The sequence below is a fragment of the Myotis nattereri genome, assembly GCF_964212035.1.
Source record: "Myotis nattereri genome assembly, chromosome: 4".
NCBI classification, from domain to species: domain Eukaryota; kingdom Metazoa; phylum Chordata; class Mammalia; order Chiroptera; family Vespertilionidae; genus Myotis; species Myotis nattereri.
The window spans coordinates 46,763,586-46,778,120 of NC_138079.1; the positions used below are offsets into that span (position 1 = coordinate 46,763,586).

General features: G+C 32.3%; 1 long non-coding RNA gene across 1 annotated transcript in view; it reads right to left on the reverse strand.

The window, feature by feature from the left end:
- The window catches only part of LOC308518803, a 312,780-nt gene extending 299,569 nt beyond the window's left edge, over window positions 1–13,211 (reverse strand). Inside the window, exons 1-3 of the long non-coding RNA XR_013995961.1 lie at window positions 13,075–13,211; window positions 12,778–12,916; window positions 5,076–5,132 (exon numbers count right to left, since the gene is read on the reverse strand). This is a non-coding gene — a long non-coding RNA (uncharacterized lncRNA). The remainder of the gene's footprint in view (window positions 1–5,075; window positions 5,133–12,777; window positions 12,917–13,074) is intronic.
- Between the last annotated feature and the right edge of the window lie 1,324 nt (window positions 13,212–14,535).

Below are 14,535 nucleotides of genomic sequence, written 5' to 3' on the forward strand. Positions count from 1 at the left end.
TGCAGGTATATTCTATGAGCTACTCTGTGGGAATTAAAAGTGCCATACAGCAACCAGGATATATTTTAAACATGTGATATGAAATCTTCCCTTTGCCATCTAATAGAAAACCTGTTTTTATTTGTATGTTTTATTTGTTCTCTCTTGCTCTTTTCCTCATATTCAGCCTAAAATAACAAATTGCTTTATTGTTATATTCGACTGGCACATTTATCATAACTTCTTTAATTACTGTCTTTATATCTGTCTTCATTTTATAGTGCCTTCTTTAAAGCAAAATACAGGTAATTTTAATAATTTTTCCTGTTTACATTAATTACTGATAAACATAGATGTATTAATGTCTTTTAATTTATACTCTATTTAACTTGGTCTCTTTTTCTACATTTTTTCTGAACTTTTGATATGTTTTTATTTTTCTCCTTTTTTGTATATTTTGAATTGATGGTGTCATTCTTCATGAATTTTCAGATTTTCATGTCACTATTTATTCCCACAAAAATAAACAAAATTCTATATCAAGTTACACATAATGTGGAAACAATTTAGTTTACTGAACAAATTTAGATCTTAAAAACAATCAAAGGGAAACAAGTGTTTATGTATGGAGAAAGAAGTGAGTATGCAAAATAATTTATGCCTGCATTATTATTTATTTATTTATTATTGTATTTTTATTTGTATTATTTTTTTTATTATTTCTAAATTCTTATTTATAATTTATATTTTAGATAATGATGGCTGGCAATTTAACCTATGTTGCCCACTGCTGTATACCTGTACTAAGTAATGAGCTCAGACTTTTTTGAATCTCCATCATTTTATGTATTGTGCATATGAACCATACTTTAGATTCAATTAGATATCCATTTATTTTGCTGACCTAGGTTGATACAGAGAAGTTTATTGGTGCCATCAGTGTATGTTGCTTAAAAACTTTTAGTTATTTTAAGTTCTATTATCCTGAGAACCAAGTATCAGTGACTCTCACTTATATTCATCCTGCCGTTCACAAGCACGCTCAGTCTCCCAGGGCACTCAAGTCATTACAAAAGAAGGCACACAATATAGCCAGCTTTAGTGCACTAAGTCTTTGTGTGAGTTGTTTGTCTTTGAGTTATACACTGAGTTCTTGCTGAGCTTGGATGAATGTTGGGCACCTGTCAGAACACAGAGACATATGTTGGTTCTTATCACTTCTTTAGTCACTCCAAGTGGTCAGGATTTTTTGCTTAGGTTTCCTTGCTTCATGCTTAATTTTCTACCTATTTAGAAGTTACTCTTATATCCAACAAACAAGAATCCTTGTGTTTGCTAGGATACCACCTCCAAAACACTCTCAAGAGCAAGATAATATGGTTAATATTGATGAACTCTGTTTCAAATGGCTACTACATTTTTGCATTCCGCCCCCCCCCCCAACAATTCGTGAAAATTCAGGTTCCTCCACATCCTTGCAAATGCTATTATTGTCTTTTTGATTATTGCAATTCTTGTGGATGTGAAGTGGTAACTACCTCATTGTGGTTTTAATTTCTAAAATGCACATTCTCATTTGTTGTAATTGGCAGATAACTGCTATTATTTCTGCTCAATTTTAAGGAGAACTAGTTTGTACCTGCTTCCTAGATTTTTGCTAATGTATCCTAACAATCTGACTAAGATTCTTTGCATAGAAGAGCTACTCAGAGTACATTAAACTGTTATTCCCTTTTAGTCTTTTTGCTGAATTACTGGGCCACAGCCAGGGTAATGGTCCTGCTCAGGTTCAACTTCTTTCCTTGGAAAGGCTTTTCATAAGCAAGCCCATTAGGATCTTTGCACACACAACTGGTTTAACAGCTACAAAAACCCAAACGTGATTTTTAATAAACACTGACTGTGAAAGAAAGTAGCTGCTAGCTCTGCTGAATTTTAACAAAATAATTCATTTTGATTTTAAGAGATTTAGTTGTAAATTAATGTAAAATAAATATCAATAGATTATTTAAAATATGCTGATGGAAGAAAAGCTTTATCATAAACAGCTTCTTAGGTATAATTAATTTTATTATATAAACAGTAACCATTTTTATAGATTTTAAATTAATCTAAGTGAGATAACCATGCATAATGCTATGGCAGTATATTTCAGGCTATGGTTTCTGAATCTTTAAAGTTGGCAAGCTGAATGAGCTTAATATTGGCAACTCAGAATTATATCAGTAGCAGGTTTCTCCCAGATAATAGAAGATTGAACAGAAGATGAAACCAAAAATTATAACATTTTAACAATTTCAAAAATCTTGTGACACAAACCAAATATTCTGCAGAATTCAGTGACTACTGTGATACCCAGACTGTCTCATTTTCTTATCACTGAAATATTAATGCAGAATGTGTTCTTTGAAAGCTAAACAACAGAGAAGACATAATCAGACAATATTCTACAGAGACACACATTCTTTAATTGACAGAAAATAAAAAGTAATTCAATTGCTAACTTGAAATAGTTCAGGGAAGATGAATGTATCATATGCTATACCAATTTTTAAAAATCACTCTTTCTTGATATATAAAATGTGTTCAATCTAAAATAGAATTCAAAATGATGAGTTGCCAATAGAAAGAAGAAAAGGCAGAGTATGAGGAGCAAGGGATTCGACAGTCAGAATTTGAAGGTTTTCCAGACCCAGATATGGGATAATTTCAGTTGCTATGAACAGCCGTGGGAGGGACCTAACTATAAAATATTCTAAACAATTTTGGTTAACAGAGTGAGAGACCAAAGTGATACCACTGTCCTCAGATAATTATTAAAAGACCGGTGGTCTTCACATCTAGAGGGGCATGCAATTTGGGTTTGGAGGACTTAACTTTCAGTAAAAGCAGTGGCATCCAGGGGCAGCTGCAAGTAATAAAACAAAAATGACAACAGAGTAGTGGCAAGAGATTTATGAAAACTAGCCATTCCCCTTCCAGGAGCATTTGCCTGGGGAGGATTATATGAGATTATCTCATAGAAGGGATAGGGACTTCAATAGCTAGCACAGAAAACTGAGTTATACCTTTGCATTATTTCTAAAACCACCCTACACCATTCCCAATTCAGCTCGAGTACAAAAGTAAAGATTGAATATGCAAGTATTTGTAAGTTGTCCTTCCTTTTTTTGAATCCAATAATTTTATAATTGTTCCATTATCCAGCATGAAGGATGAAGTATGAAAATACAAACAAACAAACACAAAGCAAAAGACCCAAACTGCAAACATGCATTTTGAGAAAACACACACATTTTAAACACAGTGCCAGGTGACCTGACCTTACCACCTGGAATTTAGGATGCTTTCACATCCTCAACTGTAGGCCTTTGCTTCTGCTAGTGCATAGACTATTATTTCTCTCCTTCCTGCCTCATTTTCAGTTTCCTACTATCACCCCCTTTGTTTGATAGAATTCTCAGGTTTTGAATTCCTCTTTTCCAATAGATGACTACCTGAAGATGTAGTGAATTCTCTAATTTGCATTTAGATGTAATCTCTGGTCAGTAAGCCACAGATTGGGCTATGATTCTCTGCTTTTTTTCCCAAACACCTAAGAATTTGCACTTCCCTTAATATAGGTCTACCTTTTTGCCCACCATTTCACAATTTTTTAAATTATAGAATCTTTAACTATAACATTGGCCTCTTCTCCCCAGCCATTATGTCCCTTTACTTTGATGGCTGCAGTGCAAGAAGCAAATATCCAAACGGGCTGGTCTTCCCAATCTAATGGGATAGATTCCATAAGTAGAATTCGTGTTAATTAAGTTAACAATCTCTCATTTAGTACTATATGCTGATGCATATTCAGTGCTGAGCACTCTCTCAGATACTGAAAATACATTGGTAACATGATGTATACAATCCTTATATTTAGGGAGTTAGTATTTTAAAAGATGGATAGACATTAAATAAATAATAACCAAAACTATTTAAGGGATAATTACTGTGTGTGAAACACAGAAATATAGGATGTTGAAAAATTAAAGATGATAAAGTTATTTTCTAAAATGATAACATCATTGAACATAATTTTTAATCTTTTAACTCATACTCTGGTCACATTTAAATTACTTATAAAAAGAACTATGGCTAGTCAGCAGTAACAGTTCTTGTTAACTGTATTTAGAATGAACAGAAGAGACAATGTGTATGTGGTAAAGTTCATCTGTATATCTTGTCAAATTGGGTAATGTAGCTCCAAAAGAAATGTATCAAAATTGGTGAACAATTGCCAAATATTGCCTTCATTTTGTGTAAACCTAGGCAAAATAGCATAATCTTTATTAAAATATTCTTTTAAGATAATTTTGATATATATTTTATCCAAAAATTCTGAATGATTTAAAAGCATAAACACATCAATTTATTCCTCTTTTTATATTTAAGTTATAGAACCATGAGCAGTGATTTTCATTGTTCCCCACGTTGCCATCTAAAGCAGTACGAAGTTTAATAACAATATGAAACAACTTTGACATTGTGCTCTATGGCACTGATTTATCCCCAAGATTTATCTTCTAATGCAAAACACATTGGAAGATACAAATTCCTGGTCACAAATATTTTTCCTTCTCTTGGAAATATTTAGAATGACTTACTAAGTGATTCTCCTAAACATTCTATAGTTCTTTTATATTGTTTTTTTATATTTATAAAAAGTGTTTTAATAATCACTTGTATATCACAGCAGTATAAAGTAGACTCATAATGAAAAAATGACACCCTTGCTAATGGAGCCCAAGATCTCCTAATATTAAATTCTGATCTCTATTTCATTTAAAATAGCTCAAGGTTTAAAGACAGAACAGACTAAATTCCTTCATGTTTCCCCCAAAAAAAGGTAATATGGTTTAAATATATTGTTTAAGAGATTAGTTTAATTGCTACTTAAACTAATTATCCATACATATGACACATATGAAATAAATGATATATATGTTAAGAGCATAAGAAGCACAATAGCACAAATACACAATGTATATTTATATACTCCATATGTATAAAAATCTGAATGTGTACATAATAGATGTATGTAACAGACAACTTACAGACAGGTAGATTTTCTTCTGTAGATGATTCCTTTCCTCTTGTTGCTGTCAGCTAACCTAAGAATATATAAAGAAATTCTTCAGACCAAGCTGTATAAAGCATAACATTGACTAATAATAGCAACATACAGTGAGAATCTCATTCAAGACATATATATGGTGATATTATCTCCATCCAAATAAACTTTGATATCCCCTTAGAAATAAGTAACAAAATTTTTAGAACCATAGGTATATTTTTTCTTTCTTTAAACCTGCTACCTGACAACATAAGCTTGTTACTTTATAATGCAATTTACTTGATGATACATAACTCTACATGTTTTCCTCTTACAGGTTTCAAACATTTACATGTATTATCTCATGTACTCTTTACAGATGCATTAATAAGGAAGACAATATCTGCTATACTTCAGTTGTCTCAGATCTTGGTAAAATAGCTAAGGTCCAGCTATTTCACCTCTGTTTATTTCATTTCATCTAAATGATCCTTGATGCCACAGGGATATTAATTTTCTCATTAATATAACTGTGGTGCCTAAACATGTCCAGGAACATCACAGCCAATTATATACTTGATGAATGAATGAATGAGTACAAGAACATCTTTTTAAGATACCACAACCAAACAATTTCAGGGCTCTTTGTGCTGTACCACTAATTACTTATTGAGCTCCTCACTTTCTACAAAGAAAATAAAAAGTTTGATTGGGGCCAAACTTTCTTAGAATGCATGCTACTCATTCAATCCAAAAATAATTTCCACATAGCCAGTTAAGCAGTTGCTTCTTGAGTTGGGGTCTGTTCTATTTTAATGCCACCATATATATATATTATAGAACAGTTTTAAAAGTATGGTAAAAGGACGTATATTGCTATGCCAACTACTATATAAAAGAATAATTTTATATAGGGGTAAAATCACCCCTCTAAATTTACTTAATTAATGAAAATAATCTACATACTTTACAAAGGCAAAATTTAAACAGAGTAAAATATAGAAATTTTATTTCCATAATTCAATAAGTTTTAGTGAATGTATACACACATGTCATCAACAACCTAATTAAGATGTAGAACATTTTTATCATTCCAGAGAATTCTTTCATGTTTACTCCACTGAGTTAAAAAAACAACAAAACAAAACATAAGAAAAGTCTATGTTATTATTTCTAGCTCCAGGAATCAGTTTTTAATATTTTCTTTTAAACTTATTATCAATTAAATAATATATTATATACTATTATGTGTCAGATTTCTCTTATTTATCTTCAGGTCACTGAAATTCATCTTTTTTTGTATTTTGGTAGTTTATTTGTTTGTTTGTTTTATTGGTAAGTAGAATTCCATAATATAAACTTAGAAAATTGTATTTCCATTCTCTTGTTGATGGACTTATGAATTGCTTCCACTTTGTGGCTAGTAAAATAAACCTGTAATGTTTATTCATTTATAATTTTATTATTTTCTACTTACTCTTATTTAAAAGAAAATTTTGGCTTTTTAATAAATTTAGAACATTTATTTAAACATTTATTTGCGAATAGAAACATTTTAACAAAAAAACTCCATTTAAACATTATTTTCACTATATCCCATAAATTGCAACATTTCATATTCAGTAGAAAATAATGTCCCTTATGACATCTGTTTTAATCTAAGGGATATTTATGTGTGTATTGTTTAATATTCAAATACTTGAGTATATTCTAACTTCCTGTTACTGATTGCTAATTATCTTCTGTTTGGTCAGTAAACATATGCCCTGTATATAGCAATTATTTTTCAAATTTATTCAGACAAATTTTATGACCTTTGGGTCATTTTTGTTGAGGGTTCCATGTTCATTATAAAGAATGTGTATTCTTAAAGTATTACAAAGAGTATTACATATGTCTCCTCCCCGCTCCCATACTTTAAGAAATAAATAAATAAATAAATAAATAAAATTCAATTTTTGTAGGCCAAACTGGCAAGGATCATCTTTGCACAATAGGGTACTAAGCAATATATATTCTTTGGGCTTCAATAAGTGTGGGCTTCAAAGAAAGTATAGTATACATCAGATATTTCAAATTATCCACAAAAATGAATAACATGGTCAATTTCCTTTTTTCTAAATGGTTTCACAATTACTAGAAATTTAGAAATAGATTCATGTGTACACAATTATAAGAACCTCGAACTTTGTTATAATTATCATTTGTTCCTGGAAAAAATATTAAAAAAGAAACATATGTTTTCCAACTTAAAAAAAAAAAAAAGAATGTGTATTCTGGGGTTCATGGGGAATATGTTCCAAAGTATCAATGAGGGCATTTGTTAGTGTCCTTAAAATCATCTAGTTCCTTATTGGCTGTTCTACGTGTTCTACAGAGCTACTCACTGTATGCATGCTTTATCTGTTAAAAATAATTTCTATAATTTGGAAAGATGATATTGGAAATGTCTGTTTTTCTTTTGATGGTATTTTTGCTATATATATTTTCTAACTTTTGATATTACATATCACCTGTTCCATTCCTGATATTCATTATTTGTTTTCTCTCTTTCTCTTGATATGTATGTCTAAATATTTATAATTATCTCCTCAAAGATACTATTTTGTTCACTAATTTTGCTTATTTTCTCTTTTCAATTTCACAGATTTCTGTTCTGATTATTTACTTTTTCTACTTTGAGTTTCACTTGCTTTTAATTAGCTTTTTTAAAAACTATTTTTAGTGGTTTTGGGGTTCATAGCAAAGGTGACAGGAATATACAGAGAATTCCCATATACACTTGCATATCCTCTCCCATTATCTGACCTTCGTGTTATTGCTGTCACATATTTTATTTCTATATAATCCCCCCAAAACAGTTTTATTACCTTTGCTTTAGACACAATTATAGTTTAAAGAACTTGTTTTAATAATTAAAAAATAATGTTTATCCATAAATTTACTTTTCCTGATGCCTGTCATTCCTTTGTTTTAAACCTGATTTTTATTTGGTACCATGTTCCTTCTACTTATTTATAGAACTTGACTTCTTTTAGCAGTCCTTGTATTGCTGTTTTGCTGTTAATATATTTTTAGCTTTCTTATATCTAAAAATATACCTTTATTTTGTCTTTATTGTTGACTTTTTTTTGGATAAAGAATTCTAGACAGGAAGATTTTTTTACCCTCTTACTAATTTAGAAATATTTGCTACTGTGTTTTTGTTTGTATTGCTTCTAACACATGATTTAACCTTATACTTATCCTCCTTTCTCTGTATATAACATGTCTTTCTCTTCTGGGTGATTTTACAGTTTCCTAATTTTCACTCTTTTTTGAGCAATTGTATTATGATGTGCCTTGGTATGGTTTCTTTATGTTGCTTGTGCTTGGGTTTGTTTAGCTTCTTGGGTAGGAATATTTATAGTTTATATCAAGTTTGAAAAATATTAGCTATCATTTCTTGAAATTTATATATGACCACCTTCACCTTTCTTATCTCCTTCATGGATTCCCATTGCATTAGACATGATCTCCCAGCTCACTAATACTCCACTCATTTATTTTTCTGTTTTACTTTATATAATACTTTTGCTTTGTCTTCAAGATCATGAAACTTTTCTTCTGCAATCTCTACTCTTCTTTTAATTCCATTCAGCATATTTTTCATTTTAATCATAAAGTTTCCATCTCTACAAGTTCAGTTTGGATCTTTTTCCATATCTTCATGTCTCTATCCTATATATCCATTCTTTCCTCCATTTTATTGAGGGTGTCCAATACAGTTATAATACATCTTTTAATATTCTTACTAATTCTCTAATCTATTATATATGCAGGGCAATTTTGATGGGTTGAGTTTTTTCATTATTATGAGTTATATTTTACAGGGGTTGTTTTTGCATGCCTGATAATTTTTAATTAGTTGCCCAACATACTTTTATCTTTTTTGAGCGCAGGATACATTTGTATTCCTATAAATATATCAAACATGTTGAAGTAATCCATACCCTTTCCTGTAAAAACTATCTCTTTTAAAGAATAATTAAGCAAGTGTAAAATATGTTTGAGAAACTTAATCATGTGGGTGTTCTTTCTTAAACTGCCTATTGTGTTACAAAGGCAAGACCTAAACTAGTTAAAATTAATTGCTTTGGGTCTTTTAAAAAAATTTTTTTAGCCTGGCCAGTGTGGCTTAGTTGGTTGAGCATCTTCCCATGCACCAAAAGGTCAGGGCACCTGACTGGGGTTGTGGGCTGATCCCTGTGGTGGGGAAGGTGGGGGAGGGCACGCTGGAGGCAACCAGTCCATGTTTCTCTCTCTCTCTCCCTTTCCCTTCCTCTCTCTCTAAAGTCAATGCAAACATGCTTTAAAGAACCTATATTTCTTTGAAAATAAGTATATTACTTTGTTTAACAACTATAGGAATTAAGATGCATGGAATAAGAATAACTCAGATATCTTTAAGTTTACTCATTATTCTTTTAACTTTTTCATACTTACATTTGTTACACATTATCAATTACAATACCATAGTACTCACTTGAGAAATAATACATCTTATTAATTTTATAATTAATCAGTTAAACAACTTTTAATTGCACATCATTTAAAAATGCAAGTGAAAGTAGTTTAAATGAGAAGGAAATATATGATTTCATATAAAATATCAAAGGTAGTGAGTTTCCAGCTTTAGTTACTTCAACAGTTTTATATCATTAATACCCAGATGTCTCCCACCTTTTCCTCTCCATCTTTTAAAAAAAAATCTTTCTTGTTGAAAGTATCACATACATCCCCTTTTCCCCTCCATTAACCTCTTTTAGCCTACTCATCCCCTGCCCTGTCCCAGGCCTTCACCACCCTATTGTCTGTGTCCATGGGTTATGCATATATGCATACAAGTTCTTTGGTTTCTTTGGTGACTGTGGAATCCTCTCCATCTTAAATGCGTTGTTGATCTTTCTTCTCATAAACATTGAAAGAACAACTCTTCCCTGCTGTACTAATCAAAGGCAACATCCATTTAAGAAGCGGCTGGCCATTTCTTTTTTTTCTCCCTCTGTCTCCCTAAGCACCCCATCAAGGAAAAACTATTCTCTGGGTGATCCCCAATCTCTGGATTCCTGTGATTCTTGCTTAACCTGCCTCTGCTTAAATGAAACGGTTGTTCTATGGTTTTCCACCTGCACTAACCTGTATTTCTGCTTCTCCATATATTAGACATAATCCTATACAAAATCTTACCTTTTGCACTCACAATCTTCAGCTTGCATTGTGTTACATATATAGACATAAACAGAAGATAGCAACCAAATATGTCTTCCAAATCTAAAGATTTTATGTATTATAATAAATTAAGTCAAGCCTACAGTTCACTTCTTTAGGATTAGATCGCATAAAACAAGACTTTTGATAATCCAAACGCAAAAGTGGCAATTAAAATAATTTACTGATGACATAACTGCTACAAAATGTCCTCAGGCTATGCTTAGACAATTTATCATGTGTCTTAATGATACATAATGGGTCAAATTTGATTGCCTATATAGGTTTCAAGGCATTAAATATTATTTTGAAAACAATGATAGATAAATAGCATAGTCATTGGAAATATATGAAATAAGTGTTCCATGCAGTTTTGAATAAAATAATGAGTTTGATGTTAGCCTCCTCATCTATTAAAATAAAAAAGGAGGCCAAAAGTGAAGTTAGAGTTATGATTTTACTGGGGATAATGTATGAATGTTGCAATGTATAAACTCATTTACAGATTTTATTAGTAATAATTTGGAAAAAATTATCTGAACCACTTCAGTGGGTCACAACTCTGGGGCAAGAAATATTTACCTAAATAACATATTCAGATTTTGAGCATTTAGTAAATGAAAGTTGAAAAATCTTACTAACTTAGGAAATTACACAAGAATTTAACTGCATAAATAAGATGTGTAATTTAGGCAAGTCAATTAATTGATCTTAAAAATAATAAAAATGTTACAAATTTGTAATAAGATGAATTTGAAACTACATTTTTACCAAAAAAAAAGAAGAATGAGCACATATGATAGGAACATGCACTTCATGTGTAAGTCAGCTAATAGATTTACATGCTCACTTTTATGTTTACTCATCTTTAAAATGGTAGCTTTTATTTGGATCATAAGATTGATTTTATTACATTTTTTTTACTTCAATTCTATTATAAAGAATCAGTTTTAAGAAACAAATTAAAACACTAATTTAAAAAATATTTGTAACTAGCAAAATGAAAATTCTAATGTACTTTTAATTTTTCATAATTTACTTTTAGGATACTATGTGCTTTCTACACATAACACTGTTGTAAGCTCTTGTAAAAAATTTTCTTCTAATTGACAAATAACCATCTCTCTCCAATCTAATGCTTTTGAGAAAAATAGGAAATAACATAGCGACTGTTGAAGATAAATGTTCAAATAGAGGATAGAAATGGAGTTGATTTTCAAACATTCTTAGGAAAAAGCATTCAAAGTAATATTCTATAACATTGATCATGAACTTATCATATTTATAAATAATATTACTCAGATTGCAATTCAAGTTTATTTGCTTCTGCAGGCAAAACTGAGTTATGCCTCTATTTTGATTATACCTTTTTCTGGAGAGATCACATATATCTGTATATTTTAAATAAAATTATACATCTACTGACTTGTTAAGTAAATTCAATAAAATGTAATGTTAAAATGATGATTATGATAACTGTATAATAACAAACAGGTTGAAACAGTTACTTAATACAATTCTGTCAAGTATGAGTAACAAATTGTCCAAGTATATACATATATACACAAATATTCACACTTCATATATTAATTACATAAAATAAAACAAGATATGTATCTGTGTTAAAAAAATTTTAGAAAAACTCACATTTTAGAAATCTAAGGATGCACTTCGAAAGTTTGTGAAATTAGAAAAATTAAATTGATAAGGTTAAGCTAAAGTTTAGCTATTTCTGGAATAAAGGAACATAGATACCATGATGAAAATGTTTTATTTTACTGAAAAAAATGTTAATATTTGAAAATATATTAAGTGTATAATACTTTTAACTCTATATCATTCAATACATTCTATAAAAATATTTGTAAAATTGACCATTTAGAAACAACAAAATCTATTTATAAATCATCTAAGCTTCTCATGGCATAGCAGCACAATGAATACTATATGTACTGAGATTTTTATTGACTACTTATTGGTCACTTGTTATATTCTAGGTGCTCTTCCAAGTTTGAGAATGACACTGGAAACAATGAATAAGCAAATATCTGCTCTCCTGGACTTTACTTTCAAAGAAAGCAGACAAACATATAAATAGATAAACACCAAATATTAGGTAGCAAAAAGTACTGTTAAAAATTCTAAAGTTACATTCTAAATTGTTAATACATATGTCACTGTGAAACAATGTTCTCAAGAATCAATATCCTGGAGAATGAGGCCCAGAAATCAGGATTTTAAAAAAAGAGTCCCAGGTGATTCTAATGTGCAGCCAAGGTTGAGAACCACTGCTCTAGAAGCTTTAAGAAGTGGTAGCACCTGATGGTCTGTGAGAAGCAGACCCAACACGCTGCAGAGTATGTTCCGGACAGCTGTCCTGTGAGGAGAGCAGGGGAGACTTGTCATTCCAGTCCTGCCCACTAGCCTCATAGCGTCTCCTGCCCTGAACATACCTTCTGAGAATGCTGGGGTCATGGAGGGATCCAAAGCTCGTGCTTCCGGGTCTAGCACAGCTTCAGAGGAGATAAAAGATCTTAGATGGAAATTTGACTTGTATATTTTCTCAGCAAAAGGAATATGTCTTCTGAAAGCCTGTGTAAAAAGTGAAAAAAAACAGTAAAAGATAAAAAAGTAAAGTAGGACAAAAACAAATTAAAAGTTGAAAGTCAGTAAATATATCATAGATCTTTACCAAACAGCTCAACTGAGATAATGGTTCTTTAGTAATGTATAAGAATAATAGTACTTACGATTTTTAAAAGCTGTCATTTGAGATGATCAGAAAGCAAGACTATAATGCTGAATTAAAGCATAGGACAAATAGCAAGCTTTTGAAATGATAAATCTAGGATACAGTTTTGAGGAGTAAGGTTTATTTGTTCTGAGTGGACTATCAGTGCATTCTCTTGCAATACCAATTGTATTAACAGATGTTTAAGACTGAATGTTCCAAACCAAAGGCATTTGTTTGAGATTTTCAGCATCATTTTTTCTACCCGCACATGTCAGAACAGTCTGAACAGCATGCTTTCCAAACTGCTACCAATTTCTGTAGGGAAATGATTTCAGAAGCAAAAGTAATTAACTAAGCAAATAAAGTTTGTATGAAATTAGAACCTATTCAAGTAGAACACAAATTTTTGTTAAAAACTAGTAAAGCAGGAGCATCGTCAATTAGTTTAAATTTATTTCTATAAATATCAATGCTCTTTATACTGTCAATAGCGGCTTGGTACCTGGCCTGAGGGGATCAGGCTAAAACTGGCTCTCTGATATCCCCCAAAAAGTCCTGGACTGCGAGAGGGTGGTTCTCGGGTGACACACCCTACAAGAATCAGGCTCCCTCCTCTCTGGTTCCAGGTGCGTCACCAGAGAACTGCAGATGCCAAGTCACTGCAGCTCAGCAGCTCCTGCATTGAGCATCTGCCCCCTGGTGGTCAATGTGTGTCATAGTGACCAGTCATTCCCACTCTTTCTGCTGTTAGAGTCAGTTTGCATATTACCCTTTTACTATATAGGATAGAGGCCTGGTGCACGGTGGGGGTGGCTGGTTTGCCCTGAAGGGTGTCCCGGATCAGGGTGGGGGTCCCGCTTGGGTGCTTGGCCAGCCTGGATGACAGGCTGATGGCTGTTTGCAGCTGGTAACACCCCCTTCAGGGTGGGGGTCCCCACTGGGGTGCCTGGCTAGTCTGGGCGAGGGGCTGAGGGCCATTTTCAGGCTGGCAGGTGACTGAAGCTCCCAACCTGTCCTTTTTTTCTTTTTTTTCTTTTATTTAATTCTGGGATTTACTTACCTTCGATAGCTGTCACTGGAGCTGAGAGCCGGCTCCAGCTCTGAGGCATGGCTGGCTGAAAGCAGGTATCTGGGTTTGTTTAGCTTCTATAATTGAAACATTGTTGCCATCACTGGCACTCTAACCTCTGAGCCCACTGGTGGCTGAAAGCAGGTACCTGGGGTTTGTTTAGCTTCTATAATTGAAACATTGTTGCCATCACTGGCGCTCTAACCTCTGAGCCCACTGGTGGCTGAAAGCAGGTACCTGGGGTTTGTTTAGCTTCTATAATTGCAACATTGTTGCATCCGGAGCTCAGAGCTGGGCCGCGGCAGGCGGGGAACGTTGGCTTCCTCCATCACTGGAGCAAGCAAGCCTCTTGTTCACTTTAGCTGCGAGGCTGCCGGCCGCTATCTTTGTTGGCAGTTAATTTGCATA